Source organism: Miscanthus floridulus, chromosome 11 (assembly GCF_019320115.1).
Source record: "Miscanthus floridulus cultivar M001 chromosome 11, ASM1932011v1, whole genome shotgun sequence".
Taxonomy (NCBI): domain Eukaryota; kingdom Viridiplantae; phylum Streptophyta; class Magnoliopsida; order Poales; family Poaceae; genus Miscanthus; species Miscanthus floridulus.
In genome coordinates this window covers 41378586-41388823 of record NC_089590.1, presented here as the reverse complement: position 1 = coordinate 41388823, position 10238 = coordinate 41378586, and the positions used below count along the sequence as shown (strand labels likewise).

Below are 10238 nucleotides of genomic sequence, written 5' to 3'. Positions count from 1 at the left end.
TCAAATTGTCACTAGCCCAAATATGGCTACAGTGTTCATCCTCCAAGAATCCAAACGAGCAATCAGTAACGTCTTACGAGTTACGTGACTCATCTGAGTATGGGACCTAGCAATCTGGCAAAGCTACAAGTGGACGACACCTGAATCGTACCCCTTTCTTGTGTATTTGGCACCATTACGCTACAAATCGCCTTCATCCAGTTCATCATCTCCTGTTTCATCGCTTTTCGTGTGCCCATTGAGAGTTTCAGACGGTCGATCAGTCACACCTAACGCTGATCGAATGTTCTGGTTCATCAGATACACGCGAATCCACTCGTACATGCAAGCAAAGCCGTCGTGCAATGGCATTATTTTCAACCAACCAACCAACCAACAAATACCAGCCAAAAGGCCACATCGAAATTCCGAGTCTAGAGAGAGAGAAAAAAAGTGCGAATCCTCATGTCTCCAGCAGCAACCGCCATTTCCTCGTTTTGTCAAGATCACAGGACCTTTTTTGTTTTTTAGCTTTCATTTCATGTGACACGTCCTCCGGTTCCTGTCGACCAGCATCCAAATTATTGCGCTCGCCGGCCCGGCCGCCGGCCGGCCTTTCGGCGACGTTTTTTTCTCGAATGCGCAGGAGATCTGCGCATCATTTTCATTAAAAAGGAAGCGAAATGAAATACAAGGTTTTGCCGGCGTAGCCGGCTGCACATCTGGGCCGGACTACATGATTGAAACGACAACGACATAGCAGACACTATGCATAGCTATCCCCTAGCTAGTTCTGCAAGACCAGCGGCGCCCGCTTCAATCCATCGGTCGGCCTCCATCTTGATGAGCTGGAGCAACTCGACGATTGTTGCCGAGGCGTCGCGGAAGCATCTGGGGTTACGCTCTTTCCAAACCTGCCAAGAGACCAAAGCAAATAGCGTATCGAGACCTTTTCGACGCTGTCCATTGGCGAGTGACTTGATGCGTCGCCACCAGGCAAGAGAAAGATGCTGTCCCTGCAGGTAACTGAAGACCAAGAGCTTGTAGGATGTGGTGCCAAAGCTCCCTTGTGAACGGTCACACTGCGATGATATGGTCGATTGTCTCCTGGTCTTGATCGCAGAGGAAACAGGTCTCTCTAGCTTCGAGGCCGTGCCTAGCACGCCTATCCGCAGTCCAGTGACGGCGTCTGAGAGCCAGCCAGAGAAATATCCTCACCCTCAAAGGCGCCCAGGTTTTCCAGACGAGCCGGTGACTACGGAAAGGCCTTTCGGCGACGTAAACCTTGCCGGTGCCGCCTGCATTGGCCGCGGCAGCATTGCTGAAAGCTCCCATCTGTTTGACTGTTGGATAAAAAAAAATGTTTGACTGTTTCTTTCCAGTGGACGTCACCGGAAGGCGGAAGCCCGGAACGGCAGTGAGAAGCTGAAAGCCTGAAACTGACAGATAGATGCTAGCGGCACCTAGCTGCCGTTGATTTCAGGACAGGGCTTAGTGGATCCCGTGATATCCAGAGACCAGAGATAACAAAGCACGGGAAGAATCATAGCACAAGAACCTGGATTTGGTCATCATGCCAAATTATCTGGACGACGATTAAGAATGCACTAGTTCAAGCAAGCTGCAACCACAATAACGTGTGCTAATGACAGTGTCGATAACAGATAACTCAAGATCGAATCTGAATGAAAGTGCAAGGTTGATCCATGCACGGGACCACGCTAGTATAGGTCCGCCTCCCGCCTCCCTGTGCGTCTGGATGACGCAATCGGACGTCAGGTACGCAGCGCAGGTCGACAGGTGAGCGCATACCTGTCACCGACCTGCGGCGTGTCGTCCAGGAACGACTGTTCCTACTGGACTACGGAGCCCTCCGGTACTTTGCCGGCGCATGTGGAGCATGCACCAGCGCTAGGGAAGCTCAGGTGCAGGGGCCATTTTGTGCTCTTGTTCAGCAGAGGCGCGTTCTTCTGTTCGATGGTCATGAAGTTGCACAGAACCGGAGATGTGGAAGTTGCACCAGTAGAAAACACATCTTTGATCCTCAGCTAAAATGGACTCTAGTCCCAGTATTCTTTGTGCCCGGGACTAGAGAGACCTTTAGTCCCGGTTGGAGCCACCAACCGGGACTAAAGGTCCCTGCCCAACGGCTACTGCGCCAGACAGAGGTGGCAGGGACCTTTAGTCCCGGTTGGAATCATCAACCGGGACTAAAGGTAGACTTTTACTCCCGGTTGGTGCCTCTAACCGGGAGTAAAGGTCTACTCCCGGGCCGTGGCTGCGCCGGGGGTTGCAAAGTTACCTTTAGTCCCGGTTGGAGCCACCAACCGTGACTAAAGGTCTCCCTTTATATCCTGGCCGTCTCCTTCTTCTTCCCTGAGCCCGAGCTCAACACATTTTCAAGCTCACTGCACTAGTGTTCTTGCTTGCTCCCTCCATTGTTCCTCCATCCATTCTTCGATTTCTCCGTCGATTTCTTTAATTCCTCCGTCGATTCTTCAGTTGTAAAGGTTACCAATCTCATACTCTCATTTTTCATCATTGGCTTATCTCATATTGTTCACTATATATATATTCTTTTTATGGTGCTTTTTTTTATTTGTAAACAATTTGAGCTCAAAATAACTTATAGTTTGCATATTTGGATGAAGAAAGGTTAAAGTATGTATTTAAAATTAGTATTCACTTTTTATTTCTAGCATGCATAGCACACTTCATTATTTAGAGATATAGATAATTTTATAGTTTTTTAATTTTATTTGTTTATAAAATAAGAAATTTATAGTGTATTAAAAAATGAGTATAGAGAGTAGATGGCAACTGCTTCCGGGTCCTCGGACTCTTATGGGTTTCCAAAGCGACTTAGGCCGGGCCTCCCTCTCATTCCATGCGGCAAGTGTCGTGATGAGACGAAGATTGTGATGGAGTACCGAGTGAAGAAAGAGGGTCCCAACAATGGTCGTATCTTCTACAAGTATCCAGATCGCAATGTGAGTTATTTTATCGTATTTTATGATTATGGTTAGTTTATACCTATTTTTATGATGGTTGTGATTAAAGTTCTAATTTTTTGTTTTAATTTCAGTGGGATGGCAGTGGACGATGTTCAGGCTTCTACTGGGAGGAAGAGTATGTTGAACTCATGCAAAAATATCTTTCACAACAGGCAGATATGGCGGCTAATGAGGCAGTGATCCAGCCAAAGAAGTCTAAAGATGTTGCATAATCGAGGGATCTGTCTGTTTTAGTTGAGATTGGTCGCGAAATCCTTATGCTCCTAAAATGTATTTTAGCTTTAGTTCTTTTAGTGGTAGTTGGGATTGTCTACATTGTAGCAATGCTTTCATAAATTTGTACCTTTTGTGGTGGCACGCATGTTGTATAAATAATTAATTATGATCTAGGTTGTAATATGGTATTTATGTCATGTAATACAGATGAGCCGGCATTGGATGTACAATGCTGATCGCCGCTCCCAAGAGTTCATTGACGGCGTGCATTCTTTGTTACGTGCGGCCGAGGCAAACAAACACGACGGTTTCATGTGCTGCACATGTGCCATATGTAAGAATACGGTAGAATATCCTTGTTCAAGGACTCTTCATTCACACTTATTCAAGTCGGGTTTCATGCCAAACTATATTTGTTGAACGAAGCACGGAGAAACCGGCGTTGTAATGGAAGAAGGTGAAGAAGAACAATGGGACGACAATGATATTATTCCCAATGGTGCGTGCTTCAATGATACTGCAATGGGAGAAGCTAAAGAAGAGGTAGCCGTAGAAGATGAGCCTGCTGATGAGCTTTGTCAGGTCATTCGTGACGCACAAAGAGAATGTGAAAGTGAAAAGGAGAAGATAAAGTTCAAGCGGATGTTAGAAGATCACAAGAAATTGTTGTACCTAACTTGTGATGCAGGGCAGAAAAAGTTGGGAACCACACTAGAATTGCTGCAATGGAAGGCAAAGAATGGTGTATCTGACAAGGGATTTGGAGAGTTACTAAAAATCCAAAAAAAGATGCTTCTGAAGGACAATGAATTGCCCGCCACTACCTACGAAGCAAAACAAGTTGTCTGTCCTATGGGGCTTGAAATCGAGAAGATACATGCATGTCCTAATGACTGCATCCTGTACCGTGGCAAAGAGTACGAGAAATTAGATGCATGCCCGGTATGCCATGCATCACGGCATAAGATCAGGCGAGATGACCCTGGTGATGTTGAGGGCGAACGTCCGCGGAAGAAAATCCCTGCCAAGGTTGTGGTATGCTCCTATAATACCACGCTTGAAACGTATGTTTAGAAATAAAGAACATGCAAAATTATTGCGATGGCACAAAGAAGACCGTAAGGTAGACAATATGTTGAGACACCCTGCTGATGGGTCCCAGTGGAGAGCAATCGACAGAAAATTCCCAGAGTTTGCAAATGACGTAAGAAACTTAAGGTTTGCTTTAAGTACAGATGGTATCAATCCTTTTGGAAAGCAGAATAGTAGTCATAGCACTTGGCCTGTTACTCTAAGTATCTACAACCTTCCTCCTTGGTTATGCATGAAGCGGAAGTTCATTATGATGCCTGTGCTCATCCAAGGCCCGAAGCAACCTGGCAATGACATCGATGTGTACCTAAGACCACTTATTGACAAACTTCTCATTTTGTGGAATAAAGAAGGTGTACATGTGTGGGATGAGTACAAACAGAAACACTTTGATATGAGAGCATTGTTGTTCGTAACAATCAATGATTGGCCTGCTCTAAGTAATCTTTCAGGACAGTCAAACAAGGGATATAATGCATGCACACACTGTTTCGGTGATATTAGAGGTGTATTCTTGAAAAAATATCGAAAGGTCGTGTACCTTGGCCATCGTCGATTTCTTCCTGCAAATCACCCCGTAAGAAAGAAATGCAAGCATTTTAAAGGGAAGGCAGACCACCTGACCAAGCCTCGCAACCGAACTGGTGAGGATGTACTCGATATGGTCAATGATGTGAAAGTCGTCTTTGGAAAAGGACATGGCAGCCAACCTGTTCCGAACGACGCTAACGGTCACGCACCCATGTAGAAGAAGAAGTCTATATTTTGGGACCTACCCTATTAGCAAGTCCTAGAGGCCCACAGCTCGATCGACGTGATGCACCTGACGAAGAATCTTTGTGTGAACCTGCTAGGCTTCATGAGTGTGTATGGAAAGCCTAAGGACACATTTGAAGCACGACAAGACCTGCCTTGTTTGAGAGAAAGAGACAACCTACATCCAGAGAACACAGATGATGGATGCCATTACCTATGTCCTGCTAGCTACACTCTAAGCAAAGAGGAGAAGGAAATCATGTTTGAATGCTTAAACAACATCAAGGTACCATCTGGATTCTCCTCGAATATAAAGGGTATTATAAATGTTCCAGAGAAGAAATTCTGTAACTTAAAGTCCCATGACTGTCACGTTCTCATGACGCAATTACTTCCAGTTGCATTAAGAGGAATTCTACCTCCAAATGTACGTCTAGCCACCGTGAAGCTATATGCATTCCTCAATGTAATTTCTCAGAAGGCAATTGATCCAACTGATCTAGCTAAACTACAGAATGATGTGGTTTAATATCTCATCAGCTTTGAGTTGGTGTTCCCTCCTTCCTTCTTTGATATCATGACACACCTCCTAGTTCACCTAGTCAAGGAGATTTTTATTCTCGGTCCTGTGTTCCTACACAACATGTTCCCCTTAGAGAGATTCATAGGAGTACTGAAGAAATATGTTCACAACCATGCTCGCCTAGAAGGAAGCATCACCAAGGGCTATGGAACAGAAGAGGTCATTGAGTTATGTGTTGACTTTATTCCCGACCTTAACTCGATTGGTGTTCCTGAATCGAGACATGAGGGGAGATTAAGCGGAAAGGGGACACTAGGGAGGAAAACATATATTGGTACGAAGGATGATTATTTCAATAAAGCGCACTACACAGTTCTACAGAACTCCTCTTTGGTAGATCCGTATATTGAGACACACAAGGATCTCTTACGATCCGAGTTTCCAGGGAAGACTGAAGCTTGGATTACGCGTAAGCACATAGAAACTTTCGGCGGTTGGTTGTGAAAAAAATGTCAAGGTGATGAGAGCATCCATGAGCAACTGTATTTATTGGCTATGCAACCATCATGGCATATTGTCACATACAAAGGGTACGAGATAAATGGGAACATATTCTACACAGTAGCCCAAGATAAAAGGAGTACCAACCAAAATAGTGGTGTCCGTATAGATGCCACAGACCCGAATGGGAATAAGCAGACATATTATGGCCGCATAGATGAAATATGGGAACTAGAATATGCACCTACTTTGAAGATCCCATTGTTCAAGTGCCAATGGGTCAAGGTGATCGGAGGCGGGGTAACAGTAGACAACGAGTATGGAATGACAACAGTAGACCTTAGTAATATTGGGTACAAAGACGAATCATTCGTCCTTGCCAAAGATGTGAATCAGGTGTTCTATGTCAATGATATGTCTACCAAACCAAAAAGAGGGAAAAACGATAATGACTCAACCAAAGAGCCAAAGCGCCACATAGTTCTTTTAGGGAAAAGAGTCATCGTGGGAATTGAGGACAAGTCAGACATGTCAGAAGACTATGAAAAGGATGACCGAATTCTGCCCATCAAAGTGAACAAAGACCCTAGCATCTTGGTAAATGATGAGGACACTTCATGGTTACAACGCGATCATAACCAAGGGACATACGTAAAGAAGAAGTTCACTGCTGTGCCCACTTGATGATATAGTGATTTAATGTAGTGTGTGTTTGAGATATTATGTAATAATTGTGAATTCAGATGTTTATTATGTCGTGTTTCAAATTAAATCAATGTTTAATTTGGTGGGATTTCTCTCTCGAAAAGTTAAATTAGGATATTGAGTGATGAAAAATTAAAATATTAACGTTAAAATGATGTGAAAACAAATTTCCTGTCCAAAACCAATAGTTTTAATAATTTTAATTAAACACTACATTTTTGCATTAACGAAATAATAAATATTAGTTACATTATGTTTTATAATTATAACAAAAAATAAAAAAAGTTAGGCTATAGATTTTTCCTATGTGCAATAAAGAAAAAAAATCCATATTTTTAACAAAAAAAATTTATGCCTTTTATTTAATTTACTATGTATTTAACAAGACTATTGCATTTTATTAAAAAAATTTGCTCAAAACATGCGGGAAACGAAACTGCAGCCCACATTTACTCCCGGGTGGGAAGCCCACCCGGGAGTAAAGGTGGGCTGCAGTTTCGTGGCCCGCAAAAAAAAACCCTTTACTCCCGATGCGTGTTACCAACCGGGAGTAATACTCCCAGTTAGTAACACGCACCGGGAGTAAAGGACCTTTACTCCTGGCTGGTGGTTGGCACCGGGAGTAAATCTCCCTGGTATATAAGTGCCAGTGCCTGGCGCAGATCGATCCCCTCCTCTTCTTCCTCGTCGAACAACCGCCCTTTCTCCTCTTCTTCCTCGTGTCGCCGCCGGTCGCCACCCCACCTCGCGCCGATGAGCCCTCCACCGCGCGCATCTCCGCATTCGTGAGGTGAGTTCTCTCGGCTTTCTCATTCCGGGTCGAAGATGAAGAACCCGTGGCCCTAGCCCCCTCTAAACACGGCAACACGGCAAGTTCGACCGGCTTTCCCATCGACGTCAACCTAGCGGCATAGTCCTATATGCGGTCGTGCAGCACGTCCTAGTCTAGGTCCACGATGAGCAGTGGTGGGAAGGCGACGTCGTCCAGCGGGACGCTGTCTGGCCCAAACAGGTTGGCCATCGGGTCGTGCCGACGGGTAGCGCCAGGCGCCACGCCTGGTCGAACAGCATCATGCCATGTTCGTCAACAAGGCCGGCCGTCTCAGATGTCGTCCTCTCCTCGGCGACGAAGAAGGGCCAGAGCAGGACGCACATGGCGATCCGGATGATGGGGTCGAGGGCGAGCTGCCCGCTGCCGTATTGGACGGTGACGTGGTGCGCGATGTTGCCGCCGGCCGAGTCGCCGCAGATGAACACCCTGCCCTGGTCAGTCGAGTCATTGGCTAGCCACGGGTCGGTCTCAGCCTGGGCACGGAGCCACGACAGGACGACCTCGGCGTCGCGGTGCATCGCGGGGAGGCGATGCTCGGGTGCCAGGCGGTAGTCAGTGGAGAGCATGAGCGCTGGGAGCTCCGTGGCGAGCCTAAGCGCGCCGACATGGAAGTGGGGCAGCTCGAAGCTGCACAGGCAAAAGCCACCGCCGTGGAAGTAGACGAGCACCGGCAGCTTATTATTGGCCGTCGTCGTGTTGTCGTCGGTGGGCCTGTACATGCGAAGGCGGAGCGCGTGCGCGGCGTTGTAGACGACGTCCTTCCACTGGACGGGCAGGTTGGATGGCACCTCGCCCTGGAGAGGGAGCGCGGAGTACTCCGCAGAGCGCGTCATGGTGCCGTCACTAAGAAGCTGCACAATGCTGAGGCAGTCGTCCACGACATGCGACACGGTCGCTAAGAAGAAGTTCACTCCTTGGCTAGCTCCACAACGTTTAGGGTTTATACGGCAGAGCACCACCGCCCTCGTTAGGGTTTATACGGCAGAGCACCGCTGCCCTCGTTCGCCCTAGGGTTTAGGGTTTATACGGCGGAGCACCGCCACCCTCGTTCACCTATGTGTACAAACATATATACGACGGAGTGGAGCACCGCCACTCTCGTCACACTGCCCTCTCTCGTGGCCTAGTGGATCAACATTCATATTATCGTTATCGTTAACGCTAAACAATCACACTAGGGCGAATTGCGTTGATGACTAGGGCGAATCGCGTTGTTGATGTCACCGACATGGTTCGCCCTAGTCACCGACGCAATTCGCCCTCGGCCATTTACGTATAGCCCTAATTCGCCCTAGTACCAACGCAGTTCGCCCTAGTGTGGCGAATTGCGTCCGTGACTGAGGGGCAAGATTTAATAATGCATATTGTTCATAGATTTTACGCATGTAAGCAAAGATTTGACGTACTATATATTGGTTTTGTTTTTTGAAGCTAGATGGCCGACCCGAGAAACATGGATGAGGAGGAGTTGATGATGAATTTGATCAACACTAGCACTCAAGTTGCCGGCGATGATGGTGCTAAAAATAACGTGCAAGAGGATGCGGATGATGGGAGTCAGTACTTAGCTCTTGAACAAAATGAGCAACAACATATTGGCCAAGTACATATTTTTTATTATTAGCTATTTATATTATCATATGTGTTATGTGTGCTCATGACATTAAAAATAATGTTTATGTTTTGTAGCCCTCTGGATCGACATCAACAACTACAACGAAGAGTAAAAATGTTCGAGGTCCCAAAAAGCCATTGGAGGGCTGCTTCATCATCTTAGAGTTCATTGTGGATATAGGCGAACCGGGGGGGGCAAATAAAACGAAATTCATGCACCACTGTGGTTACCTTGTATGGGACCGGCTCCCGATCAGTACCCGCGAATGGAAGAAGAAGACCAATGCTCCTCATATCAGTTTTGTCTTTGATCGTGACAAGACATTAATTTGGAATGATGTCTTAGAACATTTCACACTCCAAACAGATGGTTATGATGATATAATAGATGGTGATGAATTAAAGGAGCGAGTTAGGGATTGGGCAATGAAGAAGATGGCCACCCAGTTTCAGACTTGGAAGAAACACCTATACACGACGTATGTGAAGAAGAACATAGCACCAGATTTTACTGTCCCATGCCCGATCTCAAAGCAGAGGCCCTATTGGGATGAGTTTGTACAGTACAAGACGTCGGAAGAGGGTGCGAGTTGGGTGATAAAGAACCAACGTAATGCCCAACAGAAGACATACCACCATAACTTAGGATCAGGTGGCTACCCGACTGCCATTAAGAAGTGGAACAAAATGGAAGCAGACCTTCTTGCCAAGGGTATCACACCAGAATCACTCGAGTAGAAAGAGCGTGCAAAGAATTGGTTTTTCGCTCATGGAAGAACACTGGACCAGGAGACAGGGTAGTGCGTTTATGGCGCAAGACTGCAAGAAGCAGCAGAAAGATTGTTTTATGCTCAGAGAGCTACTGCTAGTGGTGCGTTTAGGCCCAACAGAGAGAAGGATGAACTGACATACGCCATCGGGACTATTGAACACGGTGGCCGAACTAGAGGCAAAGGAAGTGTCTCATGGGAGCATGGACTCCCTCAGGACAGACCTTCCTACAAAA

General features: G+C 46.3%; 1 pseudogene; it reads right to left on the bottom strand.

The window, feature by feature from the left end:
• Nucleotides 1-442: 442 nt before the first annotated feature.
• LOC136491826 (carboxylesterase 15-like) lies at nt 443-8887 on the bottom strand (annotated as a pseudogene).
• Between the last annotated feature and the right edge of the window lie 1351 nt (nt 8888-10238).